The sequence below is a fragment of the Melanerpes formicivorus genome, unplaced genomic scaffold, assembly GCF_026170545.1.
Source record: "Melanerpes formicivorus ecotype bairdi unplaced genomic scaffold, bMelFor1.0.p_v2 SCAF_25, whole genome shotgun sequence".
NCBI lineage: Eukaryota > Metazoa > Chordata > Aves > Piciformes > Picidae > Melanerpes > Melanerpes formicivorus.
This window is the reverse complement of record NW_027142377.1, coordinates 9560991-9576048: the sequence shown is the minus strand read 5'-3', so window position 1 is coordinate 9576048 and position 15058 is coordinate 9560991. Positions and strand designations below refer to the sequence as shown.

The 15058-nt window shown below is 38.8% G+C and overlaps 1 long non-coding RNA gene across 2 annotated transcripts in view; it reads left to right on the top strand.

Moving 5' to 3' along the window:
- LOC137448586 (uncharacterized) overlaps nucleotides 1-15058 on the top strand; it is a 504441-nt gene that overhangs the window by 338716 nt on the left and 150667 nt on the right. For both annotated transcript variants that reach the window (XR_010989146.1, XR_010989145.1), the window contains exon 3: nucleotides 6487-6611. This is a non-coding gene — a long non-coding RNA (uncharacterized lncRNA). The remainder of the gene's footprint in view (nucleotides 1-6486; nucleotides 6612-15058) is intronic.

Sequence of the window (15058 nt, the reverse complement as noted above, 5' to 3'; positions counted from 1 at the left end):
GAGTGTGACTCTCTAAAGCTTGCCTTTTATCATTATTGCCTTCTTGATTGTTTAAACTCTCACAGCTCCAGCAGCTAAATGTATGAGTATGATCTTAAGATGATGGTCTCACTTTCAAATGGGAGTATCAAAACCACTTAGCAAAGCTTGCAAAGTGATTTTTAAATCCTCTGATAGAAGCTATCTATTATAATCATTCCAAGTACTATTATTAATGTCTTCAGCCTCTCTGTTCTGTTTTTGCTAAAGCCATGCCCAAGAACAATTAGCTGTTTGTTTGACCCACATTATAATATCAGCTCTCCATTATGATAACAGTGGACTGAGTAAGAACAACACACAATCTTCAGATTTAATGGGGCAGAAGACTGCAAAGGGCCAAACCCATCCTGATGAAATGCCCCTAAGTCAGCAACTTTATGCAGAGGTGGATCTGGTGCAATGTGAATTCTGTAGCTGTATCTGATTGTTACATGAAAATATAGGACTATTATCATTGACATTGCAGAAGATTAGTCATAAACTGCTGTAGAGATAGCAAATACTGTGGGGGAACTCAGCATCACAATCTGTTGTCTTTAGGGGTGCCAGAATTATTTTATCCTGCCTGTTGGTTTGCATTCAAATGAGAAACAGAGAATTTGAGGAAGAGGGAATGTATATGCAGATACTCCTCACCTGCTATCATTAAAATTGTCTGTGAAGGGGCTGCTGCTTTTATCAGGTCGTTGAGAGCCAACCCAGTGGCACAGCAGTGGACAGACACAATGCCAACAACACCAGAGCACGCAGTGTATACCAATTTTCTGAATAGAACTGTTGATATAACACTCTAAATGGAATTGTCTCGTCTTACAGCAGCACAGCACCTAAAGCTACAATGTATTCTGAGATCCTATTGCTTAAAATGTATATGTTGGTCTGATAAATGGCATCATATCATCTATTTTGTGCTTTTATTGAATGCAGAACACGTGCTGCTAAGAAACAAAAAGGACACGCGTTTCTTTGCAGGCACAGGACTCTGCAACCACTTGGGAAGTATATTCTTGATTGAGAACCAAAACATTTCATGATGCTTAACAAACCTGCAAATTGAAAAATCAACATCTGCCCTGTGTAGCAACATAGCAGGAGAAAGACCTATAGCCTGAAAAATTCAAAATACTCCATACATTATATTTCTGTGCATTTTAAAAATGACTACTCTCTGAATCAAAATGTTCAGGCTGCTTTTCTATGAAAGCATATGTTGTGTCGACAGACAGCATCTCAGCCTGTAGTTGTACGTGAAATGTGCTGCTGCGAAACAGGAAGGGCAGCCCTGTGAACATGAAGCTGCAGCTCGGTGAATACGCCTGTAACCGTATTTTAAAATGAATGATACACATCATTAAATCACAGAGGACAACTAACTCAGTTGTAGAAACCCCACAACTGCAATGACAGTTACAGTTCCTATTTGAACGTGTTAGCTTTCACCTGAGCAGCCAATGAAAGCAGGCAAAGCACAGTCCACATTCAAACAGATGAAGGCACTACTCTAAAAGAAATGGAGAGAAACCTGTGATTATGTAGTTACTGTAATGCTGGCTGCTTGCTTAATGTCTGTGTGGGATCTTTCTGCCATTTCCCTTATTTACATATCACAGACATGTCTTTATAAAGTTACTTTAAATAATTTATTAGATTGATCTTTTCAAAATCCTGCTCTGGCTAGGTGTCATTAGGAGAAGTTATGCCAACTTATTTAAAGGCTTGTGCCTGAGCAGGGCATTTCATTTACCTGCCTCACTGCTGATATTCTAAAAATACCTCCATGTCCATACTATTATCCATTCTTCACATCCAATTGCTCTGTTATGGTAATAGTCAGAAGCACACCATGTAGTAATTACTTACAGCTGACTTAAGAAAAGAATATTTAACTCCCCCACTGTTCCACTAGAAGGTCTTTATGCACTATTAACTCATTCCTGTTTATTAATACTCCACTGGTAATTCTGGCTGCTGCTTTTTAGGTTTGTAATAGGAGGACTATTAAACAGCAATTATTGACCATATGGGTTAGTGAATATTCACTGTGGTTGTTGGGGGGTTGTTTTGTTGGGTTTGGTTTGGTTTATTTTATTTTATTTTTTTTCCATTCTCTTAAGCTGCTTTTAAAGAGCCACATCACAACATAGTGGTGCAACTTTACATCTGCCTGGGATTAAGAGCTTTGGCAGCATGCCCCACCTAGAAAATGTAAATTCTGTACTTCAGAAATTTCAGCTGAAGCTAAGAAAATGCAGAACAATTTAAAAAAGATGCAAATGTTGTGCCACAAAAAGTAAAAGGTCTTTTCCAACCTGGTTTGTTCTATTCTATTCTATTCTGTTCTATTCTATTCTATTCTATTCTATTCTATTCTATTCTATTCTATTCTATTCTATTCTATTCTATTCTATTCTATTCTATTCCATTCCATTCCATTCCATTCCATTCCATTCCATTCCATTCTAAAAACCTTTGTTGTTTGTTTGCTTTTTCTTGTTACCTTTTCCCCAGCGTTGTAGGGTTTGATCTTCTTTTTTGTCTGTCCATCTTTCTATTTCTCTTCAATATTTTTTCCAGTTTTTATGTCTTGTCCTAGAATTTTTAAATGCTCAAGTGTAAATTTCAAACTATTGAAAACTTATAGGAAAATGTGAATTATTGCACTTTTAAGAACTAGAAACCTGCCTTCCTCAGTAAGCTTGCCTAGTGAGAAGATTGAGGAGAGACAAAATTGCAGCAATTATCTTTCAAACAGCTAGACTGAAAAAAAAGGTGGTTCCCTCCCTTGCCTCTCCTACCTTTTGTTTTTGTTTTTCTTTTCTAAAATTCTTAAAACCTCAAGAGTAATAGCTGTCCCTGTGCAAGCTGATAGCAATGACTTTTTTGCACTGCTCTGCGCTGGGAAAGCCAAACTTGCTTGCATCACCTTTCATTAGGGTGAGAAAATAACCCAACTGAAAGATGGGGAGAAAAGGGGGTGCCGCAAGGGGAGTGAGATAGAAAGAGGATTTAAAGATTTTAGCATAGTAAGAAAATGGAGCAGCCATGAGAAAATGTAAGCAAAACTGTAGGATGTAATATAGGAGAAAAAAACCTGAACTCTAGAGAAAAGGCTGCAGAGGGCAGAATGCACCATTACAGGCCCCTACAATTTTTTTTTCCTTGTGCCTTGTGTGTCAATATCATCAGCACAAAAGAGGATGTTTTTGGGAGCATGGTGACAGCTGATGAGTACTGTAAGACCTAAAAAATATTTTAAACTGCAATTATTTTCTAGGTGAGTTGATTTTCAACACAAAAGCACGCTTTTTTGGTGCAGTTGTTTTGCAAAGTATGTTCTCATTTCTATATTCTCTCTGAGACTGACTCTAATGCTATTGAAGAAAAGTCAAACTGTCACTGACTCTGCTTTTTTCTAGCATTTCCTTAATCGTTATATGCTGTTTTTACACTTTCTTAGAGCTACTACGTTTGTGTGTTTGACTTTAATGACAAGTCCAGCTGTGTCAGTGTGGTGGTCTGTGCGGATGGCCAGTAGCAACCAGTTCCATTTAGACATAATTGTGGGTGAAGTTATTTCTAGTCATTTTCTTCTACATTCAAAAAAATCTCTGCAATGCTAAATGAGTAATGTAAGAAACAATTCATTTGGAATTTGAAATCTGATACTTTATTGCTAACAAAACACACTGCTGTTTCTTTTTGCTTTCTTTTTTCCTTGTAAAAAAGTATATTATTATTTTAAGTTGAAATGCTTTCTTGGACTAATAAAGCAAATTAGAAAAGATGGTTAGGTATGATGTCATCACAGTAGTTGTTTCTAACTTAGTACAAAAATCAACAAGTAATGGTCTCATCATTTACTGCTTGACCTGCCCCCTCCCCCCAGAAAGGGGCCTTTAGAGCAGTCATAGTCTTACGCAGGCATGAAAGTGTGCTGACACCATATCAGACATATTTGCATAACAACAACAACAACAAAATCCATCCAGCTTCTGGGCTGTGAAGAACAAAACAGGGGTTCTTTTCTGTTTGCCATCTATCAGACAAGAATTGCAAACTGACATTCATTCTACAAACAAACATCAGGCCATGCATTCTTTTGTTCTATATTGCTGCCTAAAGTTTTACTACAAATTTTTTCTGTGATGTCAACAATTATTCTGTTGAAGAAGTACATTTTTTCATAAAAGCCAGTGCACCTCAATGTGATGCTTTTAAGACCTAAATGTTGTAGACACCTTCTTTTTCCTGGATCCAAAACTAATAGAGGCAGAACTAAAGGGTTATGCCCTTGGTAGAGAAGCATGGGACTGATGTAAGGCAGGAGCTGCTTGCTTATGGCTGTTACCCCTAACTTGCCTGAAATAGCTGCATGATACTAGTAGGATCTGTTGAGTGACATTAGACAAAGGGCCTAAAGGTATGAAAAGGTGACATTGATTTTATTGCCTAGAAATATGGGCTAGTTATTATCCTTTATGTGCCTGACATTCTTGCCATGCTACTGATTTGTTTGTGTGGGGTTGGTTTGTTTGTTTGTTTGGTTGGTTTTCCTTGTCTAGGTTGTTATTTAAAATCATTGTTCAGGTAGATAGGTGTCATTACAAGCTTGAAATAAATGAGTAACTGGGAATCCTGAGTGAGTGCCCTTGATGTGCTGCGGGGCTGCAGTAGGTCTCTGAGTGTGGGCCACATGCAAAATTTGCATTAGATCGATCTCAGGCCCATCAGGAGACTGCTGCAACTTCTGGGCTTGACAACTTAACATAGAACATCAGAGTTTTGTGAGGAAAGGCTTACTTCTGAACCCTAAAATGAAACCTGAGTTTGTGTCTGTTAAATGCCATGATTTTTTCATTCCTAACTTAAACCTGCTCTGAAATGCTCAATTTTGTTCTGGTAGAAGAATGTTCAGAAATTACATTTTTACAACATAAAATTACAGCATTCAAGTGACTATGCTGCTGGTATGTACCTTAGTTAATCTGGTAAATTAGTAGAGCTTGAAGTTCTTAGTGAAAGTAGAGTGCAGGAACAATCCCTGGGCATGCTTAAAGAAAAATGTGTGAGTGATTCAGTTCTTCTTGCTGTTGCAGGGAAGAGATTAGAGATGTACCATTTTGTCAGTTCATCTCCTTAGCTCATAATATATTATTTATTACAAGGATTTGGTTTCTTAAGCCTGTCTATTTCTTCTTTCTTTTTTTTTTTCTGCTTTTTTCTTTTAAGATATAACTGACTGTTTGATCTTGAGGGTTCATTTTTTTTTATGATAGTTATTATGTACAGGTATGTGATTTTGGGCTACAGCAAAACCCAAGGTTTTAACACATGAAGTGTGAGTGTTTTCATCATGCTTTGGCACTTTTTGCATCTCATGCTGAAGGTGTGATTGTGTTTGGTTCAAGTACATATGGGGGCCCCTGTAGCCTTGCTTTTCAGGGACTTTCTGACTCTGTTATAATTTGTTTCTCCCTTTTGTAGTACAATCAAGCATGAACTCTCAGTGTGAGATGTAAACTGATATGCCATCTGTATGTTAAGTGATTATGTCTCACCTTAAATGCCCAGTGTTAGCCAGGTTGTAATGCTACACATGTCCCTGCCCATGGTCCCTGTGCTGCCCCTGCCTGTCTCTCTCACACATATATGTACACACCCATATGCACACACCTCTAGAATGCAGATTTTTTCTTCAGGGTACCATGCAGCCCCAGTGAAGGTTGTGGAGTGCTTGGAGTTTGTGTTTGCACTCATGCAAGCATGTGGATGCTGTGACTCAGAGCACAATTGGCTCCCTGGTTCATGCTTCAGTAAGATGTGTGAACAGGAAGCAGAACCAAAGATGTTTAGTTTGCCATCCCATATCTGCTATCTAAATATTTTACATTAACCTGGTGACTTCTGGTGACATCTGACAGGGGATAGTCACCGTTGAATCAGTGGATCTTCTCTAGCAGTTTCTTTTGAGAGCAGTATTGCTGTGCTCTCTTGCTGTGCAATACAGCACTTGTTTCTCCCCTGGTTAGTGGAAATGAGAGGAAGGGGCAACACAGGATTTGCTGAAGGAAAAACAGAAGATAGGTGCATTCATTACATAGGAGGTGTTATGAAGTAGATTCTTCCATTTGTCAAATGTTTAGAAAATACCTTTCATTTCAAAGGAAAGGACATCTTGTAGAAAAAGTGACTTATAAAGGCTAAAATAAAAAAACAACCAAAAGCATTGGATGAGAATAACTTTGTCATCTGGTTCACAGTCTGAAAGAAAAACTGCCGTGGCTTTGTTCAGTTCCCGGAAGGGTAATCTGAGCATGTTTGATTGAAAGAATTGAGCTATCTCATCACCTGAACTAGACATAAAAATTTACGAAGAGTATTAAATGAGGATGTAACAATGTGATGTATCCCAATTTTTTTCTCTCTTTGCCTCTCTTTACCCAGACTTTTGATAAGGACAGAAGAAATAGATGGTGGCACCATACTGTCTTGACACCAAATGCTGCCCTGGACATGTACGTGGTGCAAAACCCATCCCCATGTGGAGAAGCAGAGTGCTTCTGTCAAGTGTAAGTGTTTGCTCTGTTGCATTACTTTAGAAAGAAACCTCTGTAAGAATGAAATAAATCCCTTATGTCTTTATTCTTCCCTAAATGCTGGTTTGGCATCAGAGAGGAGTGCCTGCTTTATGACTTGCTATCACCAGGCAAGATCTACACTTCCTTCCCTGTCTGTCATTCCACCTTTTTGTCCTTCCTTGCACTGACTGCACTTTGGGGTTCATTTTTTATAATTTCTGATAAATCATTCAGGGGTTTTCAACTCAATGACATCAAGTCCTTCCTAAAATTTGTTGTCAGAGTTTAAAACACTTGCTATCATTTGTTGCAGAATGAGAGTGTTGCGAAAGCTGGTACTTTTGCTTTCTGTTTTACTGTATCTAGAAATGATAGATTTCAAAAAATGCTAAATGATGTTTTCCTGGGTGTTCAGAATATGATGAGTTTGTATGTGTGCCTTTCATGAAATATCATCCAGAGACTCTTCCAGCCTTTCTGAAAAAAATTCTCTGTACAACTATATGTGGTTGCAAAGAGGGCAGTCACCTTGCTGGAGATGCTGTGGACCAAATGCTTCCAGGAGATTTGACTGGTGCTGACCCAGGTCCCTTTTCTGGAATGCAGACTGAGTTGTTTGATTCCTTCAAGCTTCTGTTTCAAAGAGAAAAGTACTTTGTCCTACTAGTCCTGCTAAATGGAAGAGGCAGGCCCATAGCAGTGAGTGGAAGAGGTGCAGCTTAACAAATGGTATTTCATCCAAATGGGTCTGAGAAGAAATTAAGTTTAGCAAAGAAAACAAGTTTCATCAGTTAGGGCAATAAAAGCATAGTACTGGAGCAAGTCAATAACGCTCAATTGACAGCCAGTCAATATTTGTACTGGATTAACTTCTTGAGGAATGTGGAGATTTCGGGGGGTTTTATGTAAACACTGTAAATAGGTTGGGACACTAAAATATGTTTACAAATACCACATGTCAGATTAGATTAAAATCACTTCCAGGGAGCAGGATTTTTCCTACCATGAAAGAGACATTTACATCTTGTGAAATGAACACAGATATAAATTTTTTTTTTGTTTGTCAAATATATTCCAAAATGTAACTAGGCAGAGCTCATGGTAAGGCTGCACAGAATGTGTCAAAGGACAACTTCAGTCTGAGGCCAGATGAAGTCGTGCTGCTCCCAGACTCTGCCAGGTAGAGCTATTGTTTAGATGGCACATGGCTGCAGCATGATTAATATGAATACTGTACAAATTGATCTCAATTTTCAGAATAATTTGGTGCAAAAGCTTTTTAAAAATATGCTGTGTTTGTGATTCTTGCTCCTTGCTGAAGGATCAGGCAATACGCATGAAGAGGACTGAAATGAAACCCAAGTGTGCTACTTTCTAATGTCTGTAGCAGCTAGGCTCCATCCATTTGTTTACAAGTCTTGCAGCAGCTGCATGCCTAGCACCCACTTTTAACCAATAGAAATTTGATGTACTGTTTCCAAAACTGGTATTGAAGTGTACAGTATTTCAGGAAGAAGGTAGACTTATTCACAGTGTTCCCTCCCACCCCCCTCTCTGCCCGCCCCAAGACATTGTCTCCAGTTTCTATGAGTTACAGACTGTGGTCTGGCCCATCCTGCCTGCTCCCAGGCATGGAAATGGGGGCAGGCAGCACCTAGTACTGCCCAGGTCAGTCCAAGCAAATCTAGTTTCATAGATGTGAAACACATGCATAGAACTAGTGAAATCCACACAGGTAACACATCATTAAGACCCCCCATTGCTGGAAGGTAAATGACTGCATGTTATTGTTATTCCTTTTATTTCTCCTGCCTTTGCATTTTTTCCTTACAAAAGGTAATTAGGCCATAAACAGAGGTTTGACAAGTAATTTTATCTGCAGCAAAATTAATATCATAAGCAACAGATTATTTTAGCTGAGAAAATTAAAAAAAATATATTTTACTGACATTTTAAACCCACAAAATCTAATTTTTTTCTTTCTGAATTTGTCACACCTAACTACTTTGATATGTGTGAAGATGCTCACTCATTTAGTGAACAAATATTCTACTTCTGTATACTTCGTGCCTCAACAGCAGGCCTTTGCTGGTCTCAGCCTGTGGTACAAAGTTCCTTTTCATTTCCTTTTGAGGAAGAAATGATCTGAGGGAAAAGACATTGCTTTTCTTACATGAACAGGAGACAAGTGGCCAAATCCCTGCCCATAGCTTTGAAAATGTAAGGGTTAACTCTTTCTTTCTTTCTTTCTTTCTTGCTTGCTTGCTTTCTTTTTCTTTCCCTTCCTTCCTTCCTTCCTTCCTTCCTTCCTTCCTTCCTTCCTTCCTTCCTTCCTTCCTTCCTTCCTTCCTTCCTTCCTTCCTTCCTTCCTTCCTTCCTTCCTTCCTTCCTTCCTTCCTCCCTTCCTCCCTTCCTCCCTTCCTCCCTTCCTCCCTTCCTCCCTTCCTCCCTTCCTCCCTTCCTCCCTTCCTCCCTTCCTCCCTTCCTCCCTTCCTCCCTTCCTCCCTTCCTCCCTTCCTCCCTTCCTCCCTTCCTCCCTTCCTCCCTTCCTCCCTTCCTCCCTCCCTCCCTTCCTCCCTCCCTTCCTCCCTTCTTTCCTTCCTCCCTTCCTCCCTTCTTTCCTTCCTCCCTTCCTCCCTTCTTTCCTTCCTCCCTTCCTCCCTTCTTTCCTTTCTCCCTTCCTCCCTTCTTTCCTTCCTCCCTTCCTCCCTTCTTTCCTTCCTCCCTTCTTTCCTTCCTCCCTTCCTCTCTTCTTTCCTTCCTTCCTCCCTATTCTGGGCAGATTCTTAGACTGCTGGAGTTGTGAATCCTCCAAAAAAGCATTAAATATGCAACCATACCATGTCAGTAGCACCTAGATAGCTTTTCTACAAAATTATCATCTACCTTCCAAATCTATAACCCTAAAATATTGATTGGTTAAAAAGTAACGGATGAAGATTGAGACAGCACAGCAGCAGGTTACGCTAATCAAATGAAAAGACTATTAACAGAGCTGTTACTGTCCTGAAGATGTTGATTTGAAATACAGATGTCTTAGCCAAAGTGCTATGGCTCATTTTTTGAATGTATTAAAATAAATTACCAAATAGAAAGAAGCAGAGAAAACCTTCAGGTAGTAAATTTCCCCTTGTAATAAAAATTATTTAATTGATTTCAGTAGATCATTAGAACTTCTAAAGATCTATTTTATTAGATAGTGAGAAGTCAAGTACTGGATTCCCAGCTTAGAGACTTCCACAGGCACCATGTGTGATTTTAAACATGTGATTGAGTGTGTATAAGTCAACATGAGCATTTGTGTAGTAAAAGACAGGAAGAGAGTTACTGCTTGAGGGCAAAGCATGGCACCAAACCCAATACTTCTGCTTAAAGAGAGCAATCTGTGTTTTATTGTTTGGGAACAGTGTATCTAAATGATGGATTTGGGATGGCAAAATTTGAGGCAGTATTTATTAGAACCTGGGTCTTATTGTTGGTTGGGGCCAATGTAATCAGGCTATAGGGTGCAGGAATCAAGTGTCTCATGTGGAGCATATGCAGTCAGCTCAAACCTAGCATCATGGATCAGATCCCCAGACCCTTAGTTTGATTTGGAGCCCATTAGAGAATTGTCCCTGCTTAAAACCAGCAGAGGTTCAACTGGTTATGAATTTGTCACAAATATTTTATTTAGCATCAAAGGCCATATGCTTATTAACATTTGGTAAGAGTCAGCTACTGGGAATACTACTTGGAAAAAAGCAACGTTTGTCACTAATGCTTTTAATGTATAGTGAGAATTTTTATCCAGCCAAAGACTGAGTTGTGGTTTATCCTCTTGAAAGAATTTCCTCTTGAGTGACGGCTAAGCGTGGATTGAGCTAATAACCCACGCCCTAGGTTATTGAAGTCATGCAGACAGAAAGAGAAAATAGGGTGTGTAATGTATTCATTTTCATCAGTTATGGACAATACTATTAAATTACTGACTCTTGTTGAAATAACATGTCACTGATTAATAATGTAATTTCGACTTCCTAAATTCCCTTACCTAAAAATTTTGATTCAAAAAGAAAAGATTGAAGAATACATGAAAAAGGTTTTGGTTCTGTAACTGATTGGTACGGAGGTCTTTTGCTTTTGTTTGTGTTTTAAAGTGAGCCTAATTTTAAGTCTCGGTGAAAATGAGGTTTTAAAATTTTTAAAGAGTGATATAGATAAACTCAGGATTAAAATTGAGATCTGAAATGTTGTGTTGCTCCATTTTTAAAAATAAGTTCCCTTCTCATTTGCAATTAAAATGTCTAGAATATGCATAAAATGTGTGAAATTAGAGATAATTGAAATACAGTAGCTATAAATATGTCTACTCCGCTTGAGAAATAAATAAAATGTCCACTAAAAGCATGTGGAAGCCTTACCCCCTTCTCTTGTTTCTCACGTTTGGATCTCTGGCATTTTTCACACTTTTATAGCTAATTTTTGTTGCAAAACAATATGTTATGTTTGTAGCAGTTGTGGGAATGCAGAATAGCCCCTGGCAGCTCTGCAAAAAAAATGGAATGTTAGGAACACATTAAAAAGAATACAGCTTTCAATTTCATCCACAACACTGAAGTTGTCAAATCATATTAAGTGTGATCTAAAATAAAAAGAAAAGAAAATGTTAGGGGAAATACTTTAAATAAGCTATTATTTAATGTATATGAATTTTATCCTGTTTCTGTATACTTTTATAACATACCAAGTTGTCGTGAGATAGTGTGTTTCCAGGAAGTGCAGTGCAAATCAAAGCTCAGGTTAGCGCCATTTCTTGGAACGTCTTGAGTGCCGCTGCTGCTGCTGCTCTATCTGCAGCTATGTGTTCCTGTGGCAGTGTGAATAAACACGACCCAGTCGGATGATGCTGTTGCGTGTCAGTGTGAGAGCCTGGAGAAGGACCATCAAACTTGTACATCTGTGCTGGGACAGTTTCACTTACTTTTCCACCCTGAAAGCCAGCATTATTTTGTTCATTTGTTGATGTCTGTTTCCAAGTAGTTGGTAAGAGATGTGGTCTGTCAGACGGTGGCCAGTGATGGAGGTGGTGCCTTCTTCCCAGTATAGTGCCATCCCCTTTGCGTACTTTGATCTCTGCTGGTCCAGTGTGTTCACATCCAGACATGTTGCCAGATCTTTGGTTTTCTGGCTGCCGAGCAGAATGCTACTGCTGTGCAACCAAGTTGGCACAAAAAAATTCATCTTTCACAGATAATAGAAAGACAGACCTCTACCATGTTGTCAAATGATACCTTATTAGTGTGTGCTCTTGTGAATGCCTGCCACTAGAGTTGAGAAGTAGCTCACATACAAATTATAAAGACATTTCTTCAACTCCAATCTTGGAACTCAGAAAAATATTATTCATATGATACCCTATGCATCTTTTTTAGTGAAATTACACTGTGATGTCCTGTCATTTTCAATGCTGTGCAGTGTTTCTGTTACTGGGGAATACCAATCAACTTCAAAAGAGCTGCTTTGGTGTAGAAATGGGCAGCTATTCAACTACTCTGCATCCAATACAAATACCTACTGCAATTTGATGTAATTCACACAAAACTGAATTGGAAGGCCTAGGTGAAGGTTACTGCACCGATTCCTCAGTGATCCCTGTCCTGTAATACTATTTCTGGAAGCCTTGTTTTCTGGAGCCATTCCTCATAGAGGGAATTATGCCAAAACAAAAGAGTTTCCATGCAGGTAATATCCTGAGGGTAACAGGAATTCACTGGGTTTCAATGTTGGTGGCTGTTTCAGTAGTTCCTTCTTGTTCTGTGTTGTGGTGCGTGTCACAAGAGATTTTACTGTACCCTGGCTTGGGAATTTATTTCTCTACCTCACTCTTCCCCCCAGCCTGAGTATATTTATTACTAAACTACCATACTGTATTTTTGGCAGAGATATGGAGTTGTATAGGACTTGGTTAGGTGCCTCATTTCAAATATTACATGATTCCTAGTTTGGGGATGAGAATTATGAGGAGAAGACAGACTTCCAGTATGTATTTGAGGAGTGCTGAAATTTTAATGCATTAAGACTGAAAGTGTGGGACTAAGATCACTACACTGAGTAGCATATACTACAGAGAGATTGATACCAGAAAAGTACCAGAGAGGTTGTGTCTCAGATAGGCCTAACCACTATGGAGTCATTCTTCAGAGACAGACCAAGTGACAGAAGAACCACAGCCTTACCTGCAAGGTGCCTTTTCATACATGCTTTTTTCTTTCCTTTTAAGTTGTCCTCAAGGAAAAATAAGAGCAAAAAGTCTCTGCGTTTCTCACTGCACATCTACAGCACTTCATAAATAATGGTAGCTGCTTTAAAAGCAGGGGACAGGCAGAGGGTTACAGTGGATGAAAGCTAGTTAGTGAGTTAGCTGGATAAATGCTTAAAAGAACAGCAGCAAAGATAATCCTGCATTTATTTCTAGGGAATTCACCAGATGACCCTTTTCTGTCTTTCTTGAGCTGTATTTCTTAAGTCAAAGTAAAGGCTGTGCAAAAACCTGAAAAACAAACCTGCAAATTTGGGGTATTCCTGTGATTTGTGCTCGTCCCTCCTTTAGCTGATCGCTTTCATTTCTGAGCATCTGCCAAATTCTGTGTCCAGCGTGGAGTGGCATCATGAGTGATGCCTTGCAGAGACTCCCCCCAGCACAGTTTGTTGTGCACTTACTGAGTGACATGAACAAAACTGATCATTTCAAGAGCCTTTTTTTTCCACACAAAACTTCAAGCAGAGAACCCAAGGCATTTCCTTTCATCAACCTGGTTCTAATTTGATCAAAGCACTAAAAATTCAACCCGCCTTATATCCTGTCCAGTTCTTTTACACTTTACAGCGCATTATATATCAGCCTCATATCCCTGAATTTTAGGAAGCAACCAGTTATATAATTGGATCAACAGCTGCCAATCACTGTGGCACAGCACTGCATTAGTACTAAACTAACTGTAATTCTGAAGCTCTTTTTTATTATGTGTATGACTGTATTATCACTGTATACATACTAGGACAGCTGAATGAGCCCCTTAAGGAAAATAAGGGTTCAAATGACACTGATTGGGTAGAGAGACTAACAGAATTGAGGATTCACCCTTGTTACAGCTCTGCTGCCTCGTGGAATGTTTTTAGGAGAAAAGAAAAGGTTCTGTGTGCTTTCCATTAATCCTACCTGCAAATCAGAATATTGCAACACTGATGAGGTGGACCATCTTGTGTGCTTAAGCAAATTAAAAATCAAATATGTTTTCTGCTTTCAGATATAATGGGCTGTCTAGGAATTTTGCATTATGCATGTCTAAATCCTATTCCTTCACTCTCTGAACTTCCTCCCCATAGACACATGCCCACCCAAAAGTTCAAAACAAAGTCATTCTGGCCACTGCATGTGCAAAACACCTTCCTGGTTCATTGTGCAGTTGTCATTTGCATGTGACAAAAGCTATCACAATCTGATTTTGGTAATTTATACAACTATAGAATACCATTAAAAAGCTCAGTAAATAATATTTTTCCTCCCCTAAGCCTGAGATGTTAAAATTCTTTGAAAGACCCTGAATCTTGTCTCAGTAGCATCTCCATAAATACAACGGAGTGACAGCCTTGCAGAAAACTCCATGGTTTATGCTGTTAATTTACAGATCAGCATTGTTAGTCACATAAGCATTTAATTCCCAATAGCCTGAATATTTCAATACCTTGTAGCAAACAAATAAATAGCATGTACACAGTGGCAAACAAATTATGGCAAAAATTCCACACAGCTGACATATGAACTCATAACCTCTTAGGTAAAGGTGAATGACTATTAATTTAATTTTATTATTGTAAGGAACTCCTTCCTTTTCTTTTATTTTTTGTTCATATGCAATTCATTTGTATGAATCAGCTTGAAATAATTCAACCTGTAAATCATAGCTTAGGCAATAATAATAATAATAATAGAAAGAAAGCAGTCTGATTTGTTCTGCTTTTGCCACTCCAGGCTCAGACATTGACTAGTACATACCTGTTTCTGTTTTGGCTTTTTTGCCTCTCTCTGGGTACACGCACAGAGACATACGTATTTGTACATGCTTTCAGCTATATATATAGATGCTTTACATGAATATATGCATAAATATGTTTACAATACAGACTTTAAAGTGTGCTTCATAGATCTTGCATGTGTGCAGGCACAGGCACAGACAAAAGCATACATGTGTGAAAATGAATTGTCTCCCCTCAGCAGTCTGATACTATGCCCTGCAGGACTTCATCAGGAAAACTCAAGATACAGCTTTAAGCATCTCACTGTAATTAGAATCGGTCAGTAATTTTCTGACAAAGTGATAAATTCAGCTGAGGAGGTGCCTGGATTTGGAAGCCTGGGTGGGGGTGGGAGGGTGGGGTTGGTTTGCTTTGGTTTG